At 47.0% G+C, this 14,710-nt stretch overlaps 1 protein-coding gene across 2 annotated transcripts in view; it reads left to right on the top strand.

The window, feature by feature from the left end:
- Window positions 1-14,710, top strand: part of IFT80 (intraflagellar transport 80) — a 1,621,792-nt gene that overhangs the window by 823,282 nt on the left and 783,800 nt on the right. The window lies entirely within an intron of this gene.

Here is a 14,710-nt window from a genome sequence, read left to right as displayed (position 1 = left end):
CATGAGAGCTTACGCCTTCCCGCCTCTGCCTCTAGTCCATCGGGCAATTTGGAAGCTGAAGAACTCAGTCAACTGTTCCCTCCTACTCATAGCCCCGTTGTGCCGGCCAGGTTCTGGTTCTCAGAACTTCAACACCTGTCGATGGGTCCGCCGATCAGGTTACCAGTGACCCCCGATCTTCTTCATCAAGGGGAACAGCAGCTGTGGCACCGCTCCCCCCAATCGCTCAGCTTGGCGGCATGGTGCCTGAGTTCAAGTCTTTAGAACATCTTAACTTGTCTGCGGATAACATGCATATTATCCAGACAGCCAGGAAACCCTCAAATAGGTCCCAATACCGAAGTAAATGGCTCAGGTTCTGTCATTGCTGTTTGGGAAAGCGGTTAGACACAAGGGAGGCTACGGTTGACACAGTGCTGTCCTTCGTATCCTTCCTAGCAGAGTCGGGTGTTCACGTTCTGTCATGCAGGACTGACCTTTCAGTGGTCTCTGCTTATCTTTCTACGGACAAGTGTTCTTACTCTTTGTGTAATCCAGTGGTTAAGAGGCATTTTGCAGTCTTGACACGCCTCTACCCTCCAGTTCGTACTCCGCACCCGCCGTGGGATCTAAATGTAGTCCTCACGACGTTGTGCCATAAGCCTTTTGAACCCATGGACACAGTGTTAGGCAGAAACCTGTGCAGTTCCCTCTGGGACCACTGCAAAAGATTTAAGACTACAGGTGTTTGGCAGTAAACCCACTTGGTAGCAGTATGTACCACCCAGAGGTATCTGGTAGCTGTGGCTGAGCAGTCAGACTTCCCTCAAGAAGAGTTAGGCAGTATATAGAGCATACATAATAGGTACAGAGGCACAGTAGTACAAGCAAACACTGACCAGAGCTAGGTGTAAAAGTATAGAATTATTTATTTAAGACACACTCATAAATTACACTAGCACAGAAAAGGTAAGTAAGTCAAAACACAGTCACTATTACTTATATGTACATCCCTAGTTATTTGTTGGACAAGTCTAAGTTAACACCACTTATTTCCAAACAGAGGTGAGCGCTTAACGTTAGATGGCACTCCAACAAGTTAGTTAAAAAGGGAGGGAAAAGGCAGAAGTAATGAAAACAGCAAGGTAAAACACTTTTCAGAGATTCACAGTAAGTTTAGAAAGGCAGTCTATTGCGGAGCAAGGAAGTTCGGTTGCCAGGCCCACTCTAGGGAAAGCCAGGCGAAAAGATGTCCAAGATCACACAATGTCACCAGTCTTTACAGGTGAGTAGGAAAGGTTTTACTAAGTTTTGAAAAGTTTAGTTAGGGTGTCCCAGGCTTACCCAGGTTCGAGAGCCGAGGGCTAAATCTACCCCGTACAATCGGTGGCAAGGGAAGCCGGGCGGAACACGGTACCTTTAAAATGGAAAGGATCCTCCAGCGGTGGCAGTTGTTCCTGGTAGTGGGTGCAAGTCGCGGCGTCGTCCAGAGGAAGAGAAGAGCTCGACGTGGAGGAAAGCTGAAGGTCGTTGCACTACCAGGGAAGAAACCAGCCGTGGATTTTTCCGGTTAAAAGGATGTTACCCCTCTTTCGCGGTTGAGGTAAAAAGTGGTATCCCGGTTGCCGGGGTGCTTGGCACAGGTAAGGCGGCCACGAGATGCTTCAGGGAGGCGAAAAGAAGGCAGAAACTGGTTGTCCCCACCAGTCAAGGGAAGAAGACTCTCCCGGCTGGAGATCTCCTCTGTCGTTGGGAAAAGTGGTGAGACGGTTCTGCAGGGCTCCACCGGTGGTGTCGTCTTGGCAGGTCGGCTTGGCTTCTCCCTCTTCGGCTTCTTAGGTCCTGTGGCGACTTCTGAAGAACCAGTCCCAAAAACCCTGCTTTTATGCAGCAAACCCCCATTTATACAGCCTAGCTGTCACTCAAACATGCTAAGTGGTGAGCGGGGCGGCTCACCACTTGGGCCAATCACACCAGAGTGCGACATGAGTTGGCAAGGCAACTCAGTCCAGGGTGCCTAAATCCCCTCCCACACCCCCTGTGGTACCCAGACAGAATGGCACCACTTTGGAGGGCTTCTGTGCAGAAGCCCGCCAAAAGTGGAACAAAGGCTCGACTCGGGTTCAGGGTTACTGAAGTGAACCTAGACGCCATTTTGGCGGCGAGTTCTGGCAAAAAATCCCAACCGGTGAATTTATATTAAATAAATAAACCGGCGGTATCTTTAACATTGCACCAAAAAGTGGTGCATTAAAATCAATGGGAAATCCCATTGGGAAATATTCTGGTGGAATATTTCCGTGGTATCCACTGCCACCAGCCAGAAACTCGGCGAGGGGGGACGGGACAGTACCCCCTCGACAACAGACCCAGGGGCAATCTAATTGCCCCTCCCAGTACTTCCACAGTATGATGGTTTGTACTGGTTAAGTTCCTAAATTAAGACTAGTAAAGTCAATGATGACTTTACAGACCCAGGGAGACAGTAGTCAGTCCCCGGGTGTGGAGTCTATGTTTGGGGGTCACTATGACACCCCTGTGTTACTGCACTGAGGGTGCTGTGTAACACACATTCAAAAACCAATGATCGCCTATGGGGAAAAAATACCCCATAGCCCATAAGCACATAGCAAGTCACAGAAACACTCTCAAGTCATGTCCAAGAGTGAGGGTAAAAGAGTCTCACTCTTGGCAGGAGAAAAAATAAACCCCAAAAATCCAGCAAAGCTCCTGGGGGACTCACTAGGTTAGGAAATTCAGCCTAAACAAAGAATTCTCCCTAACACACAGTGGATCTCAAGTACCTATCCTGGAAAGTGCCCTTTTTGGTTGCCGTTACATCAGCAAGGCGGGTGAGTGAGCTCCAGGCCTTGTCGGTGGAGCATCCCTTCTTGGTCTTCCACAAGGATAAGGTAGTCCTATGGACGAATCCTGCTTTCCTGCCGAAGGTGGTGACTGAATTCCATCTGAACCAGTCAATCTCCCTTCCGGTGTTTTTTCCGAACCCTACCTCAGAGGCAGAAAGGGTTCTGCATTGTCTGGATGTCAGAAGGGCTCTTAAATTCTATCTGGACAGAACATCCGAGCTTAGGAGTTCTTCTCAACTATTTGTGACTTTTGGTAACACTCAGGGCATGCAGGCGTCTAAGGCGACTATTTCCCGGTGGATCGCCGCCTGCATTACGGAGTCCTTCCCCGTCCAAGGGCTGAAACCTCCTAAAGGTTTTCATGCACACCTCGTGCGGGGCAAAGCAGCCGCGGTTGCTTTTCAGAAATATGTCCCCTAGGAGTCCATTGCTAGGACAGCTACTTGGGCCTCCATCTGCTTTTTGTAAGCATTTTTGTCTTGACATGAGCTCAAGAGCTGATGCTCAGTTTGGTCAGGCTGTGCTGAAGAACCTTTTTCAGTAATGGGTATTTCCATCCACCCGTAGCTCCTGTTAGGAGTGCTTGGGAGTCTCCCATAAGTATGGAGGAAAGGGGACGGGACGTTGGAGTATAACCAGGTTACTCAACGTAGTGACCAACTTACTCCTAGTCTGTAGTCCCCTTTCCTCCATACGCCCGCCCTCCGTCCCCTCTAATAAGGTTCCTCTGTTATTGCTAATAGGTCTTTGACCTGGCGATAGAAAAGGACTGATGGGCGATGCGCGGGGCGGAGCCAAAGTGGGTGGGGTTATGGCCGCGTGCCGGGCCCCGCGCAACAAAGAGAGGAAGGACAATTTAAAAAAAAAAAATGTTTTGGATGCTTTTTACAAAGTGCTCCGGTCTCATCCCACAGGACGGAGAGATATCCCATAAGTATGGAGAAAAGGGGACTATGGACTAGGAGTAAGGTGGTCACTACGGTGAGTAACCTGGTTACTCCCAGATACGATTCAAAGGTTTGTGTTGACTTATTTGGCAGGGTGCTAGAGAATTCCGTATGGTGGGCGTAGTTCCCAAAGCAGTGGTCCAGATCCATTCAGGCCCAAGGAACTACAATTCCCAAGCTCCCTATGTAGAGCCGCCACACCTGATCCCCATTCGCCCCGAGGGCGCCTGAAGGAGGGGCCAAAGCCCTATAAAACCTCTGCTAGTAGGTTGTGGCAGTAGGAGCAAGAGCTCCTTCGGTGTTAGCTGTCAAAAGGAAGAGCAGACCATGGGGGAGGATCTGGATGCTGGAGACTTGAGCGCAGCTCTGGAAGCCTGAGGAGAACAGGCGGTAGAAGGCTAGATGAGCATGGGTAGAGAGGGGACGGGAGGCTGCAGGGAGGCCCTGAAGGTGGGGAAATCAAGAGACTTGGTGGGCTCGAAAGAGGAAGACCCAGAAATCTGGGGGGGTTAAAGGTCAAGGAGTTTGGGAAGAGATTGACCAAGTGGGTCAGGAGAAGGAAGGAGCAGAGCAGTGTAGAGGAGAAGGTACCCAAAGGGGTGAAATGGAGAGGGATAGCAGGGAACTTCATAATCAGAATTTTTCAAGGGGGAGGGGTTTGCAAAGGGTTGAAGAAGGAGAGAGCAATAATTGTGAATTAACAAGTCTGAATTGTCTCAGGGGAGATACCCAAAGGAATGAAGAAGGGTAAGAGTGTTCACTCAGAAGTAGAACGCTGGATTTATTCTAGGAGAGGTCCTCAAAGGAGCATAAGAGGTACCCAAAGTGGTGGTGATGGTGGGAAGGAGATTATACAGCTGGTTTAGGACTATGTAGATGAGAGATGTACAAGGAAAGGACAGGAAACTGAGGAACGTGAAGCTGCGTGAGTAGAGGATGTGTTGAACAAGATGAAGGATTAGAATAACTTCTGTGAACGGAAAGAAGGGTTATAAAAAGAAAAGGAGCGTGAAGTCTTGTGTAACCTCTAGGAAGAAGGTAGTGAAAAGTTGTAAACGAAGACTGGTGTTTGACTAAGAAAGGAGGTAATAAAGAGTGGTGTAGAAGAGAATTTTTGTGAGGAAAAAGCAGACACCAAGACAAAAATCGCTTCATCTAGGAAGATCGCCAAGGAAGGGGCAGGGCTTTGTGGGAGCGAAACTTGAGGCGAGACACAGGGGAAGAGAGAGGGACTGAAGCAGGTGGCTGAAGGAGCCAGACTCTAGCAGGGATGAAGGAAGGGGGAATCTGGGGAGAACCCTTTCCCAGTGTTGGGGCAGCTGCCTGTCATCCTCTAGCTCCAATCCATCCTATGAGGCCCACCTCTCACAGTACTTTGAATAGACTCCAACCACAGGTTCCAAGTACGGCACCAAAGGCAAAGGAGAAAAGACTCTAAGAACGGTGGAAAGGAGTGTGCGGGAAGAAGAGGAGAGGCCTCAAGAATGGTGTTAAATAGAGTTCAGGAAACCCTTTAAACCCAGAACTGTGATATCACAAGTATTGGTTGGATTTACCGGGGACATCGAGCCCTGGACATTAGGAACGCTGTCAGAATGTTTGCTACGTTTTGTTTTTCTTTCATAATACTTTTTTTTTAGATACTTTTCCCCACATCACTACCCAAGCAAGGGGAATATCCATCCCGACAACTGTGAGTTTAATTCAGGCACAATTTGTTTATTTTGACCAAAGCTGTGCACAAGTGTTAATAAAATCCTATGTTCATTAAATTCCCTTGCCTGGTGTATTGGGTGATCGATGGTCACTATGTGACACTTCACCGCAGGACCCTCTGCCTGACTAAGGATTGAAAATCCCACAACAAATTGAATCTTGCACTCCTGTACCTGACATGGATAACCCAGCTAATGAGGGAGATGTTCCCCTCATCCAAGTCATGCAGACTTCAGTGTTGTCAGGTACATATTTACAAAAAGTGTTAATGGCTCTAGCCACTAAAATATGTCAGAAACCACATTTATGTCTCAACGAATACAAGATAGAGGCCAGATACAGCCAAATTGCATCTGTCTCTCCTCAACTTTCACTGCAACCACAACCTCTCTTCTGTGATGGCAGCAACTTTGGGAAACCTTGGTTGTCCTATTGTGTTTCTGCTTCCTCCACACTGCTATTGGAGGAGGATTGTTAATGGTTCCTTAGACAGACCATCCTTCCGGCCACACCCAGATTACTGCAGAAACGCACCTTTTTTAAAAAAGTAATTTTGAATGAAAAAACGACTTTGAAAAAACTCACTCATCACGTTTTCCCCTTCAAACCCCATCTTTACCTATACTATTAACCCTACCCCAATCCCCTCCTCAGCCCTTTTATCCCTTTATCCTCGAACCCCCATACATTTCAATGATTTTTTTCAAAGTTTTTTTTGTGCCATTGAAAATGACTTAAAAAAACCGGTGTTGGCAAAACAACGCGATACTGTTACTCCATGCCACCTGAACTACCTTGATAAGGCATTAGATGTATTAGGTAACCTATTGAATGGATGAAGGAGCCAAGAAGATGTCAGTCCATAGGCCAGTACACCTGTTCCCTTATCCAGAAGGGAAAATAGAAAAAGAACAATGGAGCACAAGTGGACTTTATCCAGAAGACACAGGGGCAAGGGTGCAGACTACTAGAATAGGCAGCAGCAGTCCATCCAATGAAACAAATCCAAAATGAAGATCCAGAAGGAATATCCATCCGAAATCCAGGAAGGAAGAAATGCAATCCACCAAATTCAAAAGGGAGATTCAAAGCAGTCCAGTCAGAAGGGTGAGGTCAAGAACCAAGAAATCCTTACTGGGGAAGCAGAAACATCAGAACCAAACGGGAGAACCAGCGTGATGGTCATGAGAGTAGCTGCAGACATTGGATTCAAAATAACCAGAAGTCTGGACGGGAACGTGACTCCCAAACAAACGCTGAAACATTGAGTAACATTTTAAGTGTAGAGTACCTGCAGTCTTAACGCTGGCGTGACAACATATGCTGGATGCGTTGACAAAGTGAATGGCTCATGCGTACAGCACTGGAATGCAGGGAGATGTGGTGCCTGGGACGTTAGTCACCCAAACTCCACCAGAGCTGCCAGGTGGTCCCGGTATGATGAGAGTAAACCCGCGAGGTAGCCACCCACCACACGACAAGGATAGACTCTTATTGGGAGTAAAACATATGCAACTGCCGCTCTACATCTGAGGCAATCTAAAACATCTGCCAAGCAGCAGCTGTGGTGTGAAATTGCTGATTGTTTACCTGATCTTTCATCAGAGAAACAAGTAGCATTTAAGTCGTGCCTTTTAGAGACCAGACAAGAGCACAGGACCTCATAGAGTCTGCTCTGCATTGTATAGGTACAGCTAGTCGGGGTATGTGTATTGGAGCTAATATGAGACATAAAGCCCAGATATAGTTGATGCGGTTTTTGCAGGATGTGCATGACCATATTTCAGTTCTGCTATTTGATACCACTGACTTGTTCCACTCCTCTACAGATGAAGAACTAAACGAGAAAACCAGCTCGATTACAGCTAAATCATGAGCAATTCTCAGCAAATCTCAAATGAAGTCCTTCCACCAGTCACATTCTTGGCAAGGTCTGATATCAAGGACCTTTTGCCATCCTGATAGGTCTCCTTGTATTCACCTATGATGGCAACTAAAGCCTTTTTATTTGCCCCCCCCCCCATCTCAGCCGTCTCAGAGCCCAAATAATAGTGAGGTTTGTGTCCATGGCCCATCACACACAAGTTGGCAGCAGATTGTTCCATCATATTTATGCTTGGTTGCTTCTTTTTTCAGACCCTTTAATCCCATCATTTCAAAGGGTTTTCCGCTTTTTCTACCTTGGTATGCTATTGTTTATTTATATAGCGCCTTTACACAGGCAAGTGTTTAAAAGCGCTCAAGGAGGGTGGGAACATGGGGGGGGGAAAACAAAAGTCGCTCAGAGTCCTTGAAATTCGGAGACGATAATAGTCTGCACGGGCAGAGTAAGTGCATATAATACATTTAACGAGTTGAGACACAGCAAATAGGCCTGACGGCGATTCTGCGGTTTTACAGTACAATTGGGGGTGAAGACAAGGGAGAATAGACAGACAATCTTCGAGCACAGTGTATTCAAATCGTGCAAGTGCAAAGCATGGACACAAACCTCATTATTACTTGGGTTCTGAGGCCACTGAAGAGGAGGGGGGGCAAATAAAAAAGCCTTTAGTTGCCATCTTTGGTGCATACTAGGAGAACTATCAGGATGGCGAAAGGCCCTTGATATCCCTACTCTCCCATCTTCTCCCCTCTAAATCAGACATGGTCTCCAGTGCAAAATGCGTAGTTTGTTCAAATGAATGCAGTGAAATACGTCCCTGCCTCAGAAATGGGTAAGGGGTTTTATTCACACTTTTTCTGAGTGCCCAAGAAAACCCAGGCTTGCTTGAGGGTATTCTTGGACCTTTCTTTCTTGAGCCTTTTCCTCCTCCTACAAACATTCAAGATGGTAACGCCAGCTTAGATCGCCCAGTCTCTTAAGTGTAGGCGATTGGATATGAAAGGACGCTTACCTACATGTGCAAATTTGGCGGCCTCATCACAGGTTGCTCCACTTCTCAATAAAGGATCAGCATTTTCAATACATTGTCTTTCATTTCGGCCTCAATTGAGTTTGCGAGTGTTAACAAATCTTAAAAATGCGGTTGAAGGAATGCTCAGACTTGGGGGGTGTCCATGTCTGTCCTTATCTGGACGACTAGTTGGTGAGGGACTCTTCCCCAGAAGATGTGTCTACGGCTCTGCAGACCTTACTCCACATCCTGTTTGAGTTGGTCTTCTCCATCAACCTCCACAAGTTGGAACTTTGTCCAACTCAAATGCTGATGTGTATAGGCTTCAGGTGGGACACAATCTTTGCAAGTGTATTTCCCACTCAAGAGAGGATAACAGATCTGTGCACAGCAGCCTCCCACTTCCTGGCCAAAGGGAGCTCGCCTACTTGGTGTTTTCAGAGGCTTTTGGGACTTTAGGCATTCTGCATTCTTTTGGTACCTTTTGTTAGACCCAAGATGAGGCGGATTCACTTGCACCTTGCTCATAGTTGCTAACAAAACACAGGCATTCAAAAGTACATTCTTGCCACCCCTCGGCCTTTGAGACCACACCTGCGGTGGAGACAGAATACTCTGAATCTGATATTGTGAGCTCATTGGAGACTCACATCTCCCTCAGTAGTGATCACCACTGATGCATCTCTGGAGGGATGGGGTGTTACATTGAAGGATCGATCGGCTGTGGTCGGGTAAGGATCTAGAATCTCAAATAAACATTTTGGAACTGAGGGCCATCTTCAATGCATGGAAGGCCTTTCTCTCTTTCTCTTGTTCGTACGGACAGGACCACCTCTATGTATTATGTAAACAAACAGAGAGGGACCAAATCCCCATACCTTTCTGATAGCGTTTAATCTCCCAGGGGATCAAAACACTGAAGCTGACAGGCTCAGCAGACTGAATATAGGGAATCACGAATGGAAACTAAATCCCTTCAATCTACTAGAGGTCATCAACCTGTGGGGAATTCATGTGATTGATCTTTTTTCAACAAGAAGCAACTACAAATGCCCATCATTTCCTTTCCATATGGGACTATCTGTTGTGTAAATTGACACACGTAAAACCTATTTGGCAGCTATCGGCACTTAAAAGAACACAAATTATGTGGTTCTTTTGTTAGCGAATCCCATAACTAAGCAACACTTGGATGGTCTTCTCGGGATTTTCATACTAGTCAAGAAACAACACTCTGTGCGACCTTAACATTGTTCTTTTTGCGATTTGAGACAATGGCTACTGCTGACATCAAGCTGGTCACATGGAAAATGGTTCTTCTGTTCACTCTTACATCCATAAGGAGAATTTGTTAAATTCTGGCATTCTCCTCGTCTGAGCCAGTTGCGGTTTTCCACAAGGATAAAGTAGTGTTACGCATACACCTTTCTTTTCTTGCCAAGATGGTTTCTTCATTCCACATCAATGTGAAGGTTTGCCTGCCTATATTATTTCCTTCTGCATCATCAAGAGCAGAGGAAACTCTCCAGTGGCTTTACGTCAGGGGACCAATTAAATTCTTCCTGGCACGTACAAGAGCATTCCGTGAATCTGAAGCTCTTTTTGTCACTTTTGGTGGTTCTTCTCTAGGTCACCAGGCATCTAAAGCCTCAATCACTCGTTGGATGATTTCTGCTATTTTTTAAACATACAGAGTTAAAAGAATTCCTCCTCCCAGTGGCTTGCACGCCCACACTGTCAACACGAACATCACTGGGTGATCTGGGGGACTAGGAGATCCTCCCATACAACCTCCAGGCCCCTTACCCACTTCCCTGGAGAGGCACTTGGTTCCCTCGGTCATCCCACTGGATGTCCCTAGAAAGAGGCAGGGCCTTCGTCACACAGTATACAAGTAAATGTTTAGATTTTGTCACTGGTACTTGGAAGCTCTTATAAACCCACTGCCGACATCCTTAGATCAAATATTCACCTCCATTTATTACCTGTTTAATGCAGGTATTTGGCTGGGCTTTTGTGCCTACAGATCGGTGATCAGTGCCTATATTTCCTAGGAGATATAAAAATCAAGGCTTTAGCAACATTTCCCTTACCTTTCATTTTCTGCATCCTCACACTGAGGTAAGACCTTGGGCCTCACTATAAGGTTGGCGGAATGGGTTTACCAGCACTGGTAAAGGTGCCGGTGCCGGTAAACCCGTTCCGCCCTATTACGAGGTCTCCTCGCGGGGCCCGCAATGGGCGCCTGGAAAAACCAGGCGTCCTTACCGGGTCCAGCGAGGGGACCAGGGAGCTAACAACAGGCCCGTAACTAACAGGCCCGTTGTTAGCTCCATCCCCATTCCCATTGAGCCCTATGGGGGCTCGAATGGGAATGGGGATGGACCGGGTCCGGGTTCCTCGGACGGGGAATTACCGGGTCCGCCAAGATTGCGATGGCCCGGTAATTCCTCATTCGAGGAACCTGGGCCCGGATTGCGGTATGGAGGCAATCATGCCGCTAAAAGCGACATGGTTACCTCCAACCTTCTAATGAGGCCCCTTGTCTGCATTCTGTCCCCTATAATTTTTGTGTTCTCGCTGAGTTTTTGTGTGTGTAGTGCGTGAACCTATTGGAATGGCTGGACTATAGAAGTGGACAGAACCTCTGCATTGACCCACAGAGAACTTCATCCAGATAAAGTAACAATCCTGCCCTAGATTTGTGTATAAATGCATGAGTTTGGTATTTTTCATTTTGTTTTTCCTTCTGTCTAATCACATAGTAAAATGACAGTTGATGGTCTCAAACACTTGTTCCTGCAGGTCTGACAAACCCATTCTCTATAACTCCTTAACCTCAGTTCTCTCTGCTACGACCCACAAGCCCATTGAGCACATGGCTTTATATTATATGAGATTTGTCATTCTTGTTTGTGATCATCTCCTTGTCGTAGAATAAGGAAATTGCAAGCTCTTTGCTGCAAGACTCCAATCTAATTTTTCACAAAGACAAGCTTTTATGGCTTTTCAGCTACATTTGTGTCAAGGACATGGGTAAAGCAGCTACACGGTCCACATGTTTTGCAGACATTAATTAATGGGTATAAGTTCTAGGGCAGACGTCCAATTTGGTTAAGCAGTACAGTGTAAACTATTTGGCTGATTTCTCTCATCTATGTAAGCATTTTGACTGCTATCTTCCACCATCTTCCTCTTTTGATGTGTGGTTACTCAAGCTTGAGGGAAAGGGGACGGGGCAAAGTAATAAGTACAAAAGATTTACTCTAGTGATTACTGCGCTGAGGTCCATAGTTCCCTTTCTGTAAGGGCTTTCCTCCAACCCCTTTTAAAAGGTGCCCTTGCACACTACAATATATGAACTGGCAGGTAAATCTGGGAGCATGTGAGAGGGTGGAACGGGGCAATGATCCTTTTTTTTTTAGTTACGATCCTGTGCAACGTGGTCCTATTCCATCCTCACAGGGGACTATAAGTCCACAAGTATGGAGGAGAGGGCACTAAGGCTTCGGAGAACAGTAGTCACTAAAGTGAGTAACTAGTTTTTTTCTTTTTTTGTGTTTTGGTTTACAGAAAACCTTCCACAAATTTATAGTAACAAAAATAAGAAATAGAACAAAAAACAAATCTTAGTTTACACATAATACATACAGTAAAATCAAGAAAGAAAAATAAAAACTAGTTTTCATTTCCTAAAATTCATAATAGATCAAAAGGAATAAACAGTCTTCAATTCCACAGTACATACATAGAGACAGAATTTAACAATTAAAATCTATACCATTCGAAAAGATAGCCACCAGGAGGTACGTGGATGGAGGACTTGTGAACGTGCTCCTCCGTGACCCAGACCCCTAATCCGTGGGTGTGCCCCCACTTGCACCCCCGGCACGGTCCCATAACGCTAGGCAAGGACAATTGATTCAAGGGGCTCTCAACGAGCCGAAACCCGGAGGAAATCGGTTCAGTAAAACCATAGAAGCGTCATTCTCCCTCACAGCGGAAAAAATGAAAGTGAAGCTGAGGCCCCGGATGGCTGTTGCCCACGCCTCCACAGGGGAATAGATGCCTAGAGAAGGCAGATGTTGTCACTGGGTCCCTGTATCTCTTCCCCTCTTCTCCGCTCTAAAGAAGATTGGAGGAGTTTTTGATCTTCAGAGGGGCCGGGTGTCCCTTCGGGTGTGCAGACTCCCGCTGTGCCCGGCCACCTGCGTTTGCGGCCACACCAGGACAAGATGGAGGAGAGGCTACAAGAGGTGGAACACAACCAGTCCTCCCTGTATACCCTGGAAACCCAAATGGATGTAAGGTTTGGTGAAATAGAGAGAAGGGAAGCTGAGATGGTCCTAAAGATGGATGATTTTGAGAATCGCAAAAGGAGCAACAACCTCTGTTTTTTTGTGGTGTCGGAAAAGGGGGGGGGACGGAAAGGGATCTCAAGAGAATAATCCACGAAATTTCAAAACTCCTCTTTGAACATGACTCGATTGATGAAAATCGAAAGAGTACACAGGGCTGGTGGCCCGTCTGGAGGCCCAAGATCAGTGTTTGTGCGCTTTCACAACTACTCAGACAGGCTTAAGATCCTGGACAAGGAAGGCGAAAGGGCCGGTGATGTTGGGTACAGCGAGGATCACTATATTTCAGGATCTGTCCTCCCTCACCCTCGCAAAGAGGCGGTTGTCCCCTTGACAAAATGGCTGAATGGAAAAGGTGTATGCTACAGATGGGATTTCCGTTCTCCATTTCTTAGGAACTTGATGGGCAGAAGTATAGGCTCGCAATGGAGGAAGAAATCAATAGAGCCACGAGAGTTGGGCGAGGAAGAACGTGCCCCGGGATCCCAGAAAGAGACCGGCGGAGACAGGATGGTAAGTTAATGGTCTGAAGAGGAGAAAAATCCTGGGCTGCTAGCTGAGGGTTCTTATCCCACATCTCAGGCAACAGGAGGACCTGCAATGGGTGGGCCTTGATAATCACCACTTGAACCCTGCGACAGTCATGGAATGGTTATGGGTTCCCAAGTCAAAACTACTCCAGAGGATAAGGGGACACCCCATTTAGGGCGCCATTTGGAGCATTTGGCGCCAGGGAGCGGGACTGGCGGGCGTTACAACTTGGCCGTCCCCGCTGGGTCATCTTTGGGTACCGGGGATCAGAGACGCCACCCCGAACCTGGAGAGGTTCCAGACCTGGTATGAAGCAGGGCTGGAGAGGGCGGGACAATTCTGGAGAGAGGGCAACTTCATAACAATACAGGAGTTAGAAGAGGCATAGGGACTAGGATTGCTCTGTCTTTTTGTACCTACAGTTGAAGGTGGTGATGACGAAGGAGGTCTGGAAAGAGAAATTACAGAGGAAACGTATACCTTTCGAGAAGATCTTAGACATTGGGTCTGGTTCTAGGGGATTCATCGGTGCATTAAACAGGACCTTAGTGGAGACAAAAAGGAAGTCCTCAGACAGGCTGAGACATAGATGTGAGGGGAATTGGGGAGGGACCTCTCCCTGCGCACATGGCAGAAGATGTGCAAATGGGCCTCACAGACATCTATTTCCAGCCAATACCAATTACATGGTATCACACTCTTACACAGGTGGCTGTATGACCCGGTTAGACATTCCAGGATGTAGGAAGGAGCGAGCCCCATGTGTTGGCATGAGTGTGGGTCTAGAGCCAACTATTGGCATATGTGGTGGGGATGCAAGGTGGTTCAGTCTTACTGGGATGAGTTTCTATGTTGGATTAAAGACCTGGATGGGGTTATGAGGGGAAAGCACTGGTGCTGATATTATTTGGCCTGCAAGAACAGGAAAGGAAATTCACTAGGTTGCCAAGGATGATTCACAGTCTGCTCCTTGCTGGGAGGCCATGTCTGGCAACATACTGGAAAAGAGAACTTCTACCGAAAAGAGTGAATGGATCATTACAGCCCGGAACCTATACCGATGGATCATCTAACCGCGTCCATTCACGGAGATGCAGGGTCTGTGGAAGTGGACTAGGCAGATTTCTGTGCAAAATACATCCAATAGTGCAGGGGTTACCGGCTCAACAAGACACGGAAGGGGAGGTATGAAGCCTTGAACTTCCCATTTTAGAGGTTAACATACACAAAATGGGACTGCCCCTCGTTCAGAAGGCTAAGGATTCCCCCTGGGGTGAAATGATGCATTGTGTACATGAAAGAACCTTTTGTGTATTAAGCGGGCTGGGGGAAGAAGGGGAGTGGACCAAAGGGCGCACCTGCATAGTTTGTTTTCTTAGTACCATGTTATATTACTGTCAATCCGACTAATGGAT

Source organism: Ambystoma mexicanum, chromosome 10 (genome assembly GCF_040938575.1).
Source record: "Ambystoma mexicanum isolate Mex_15411 chromosome 10, UKY_AmexF1_1, whole genome shotgun sequence".
Lineage (NCBI taxonomy): Eukaryota > Metazoa > Chordata > Amphibia > Caudata > Ambystomatidae > Ambystoma > Ambystoma mexicanum.
This window is presented reverse-complemented; position numbering and strand designations above follow the sequence as displayed.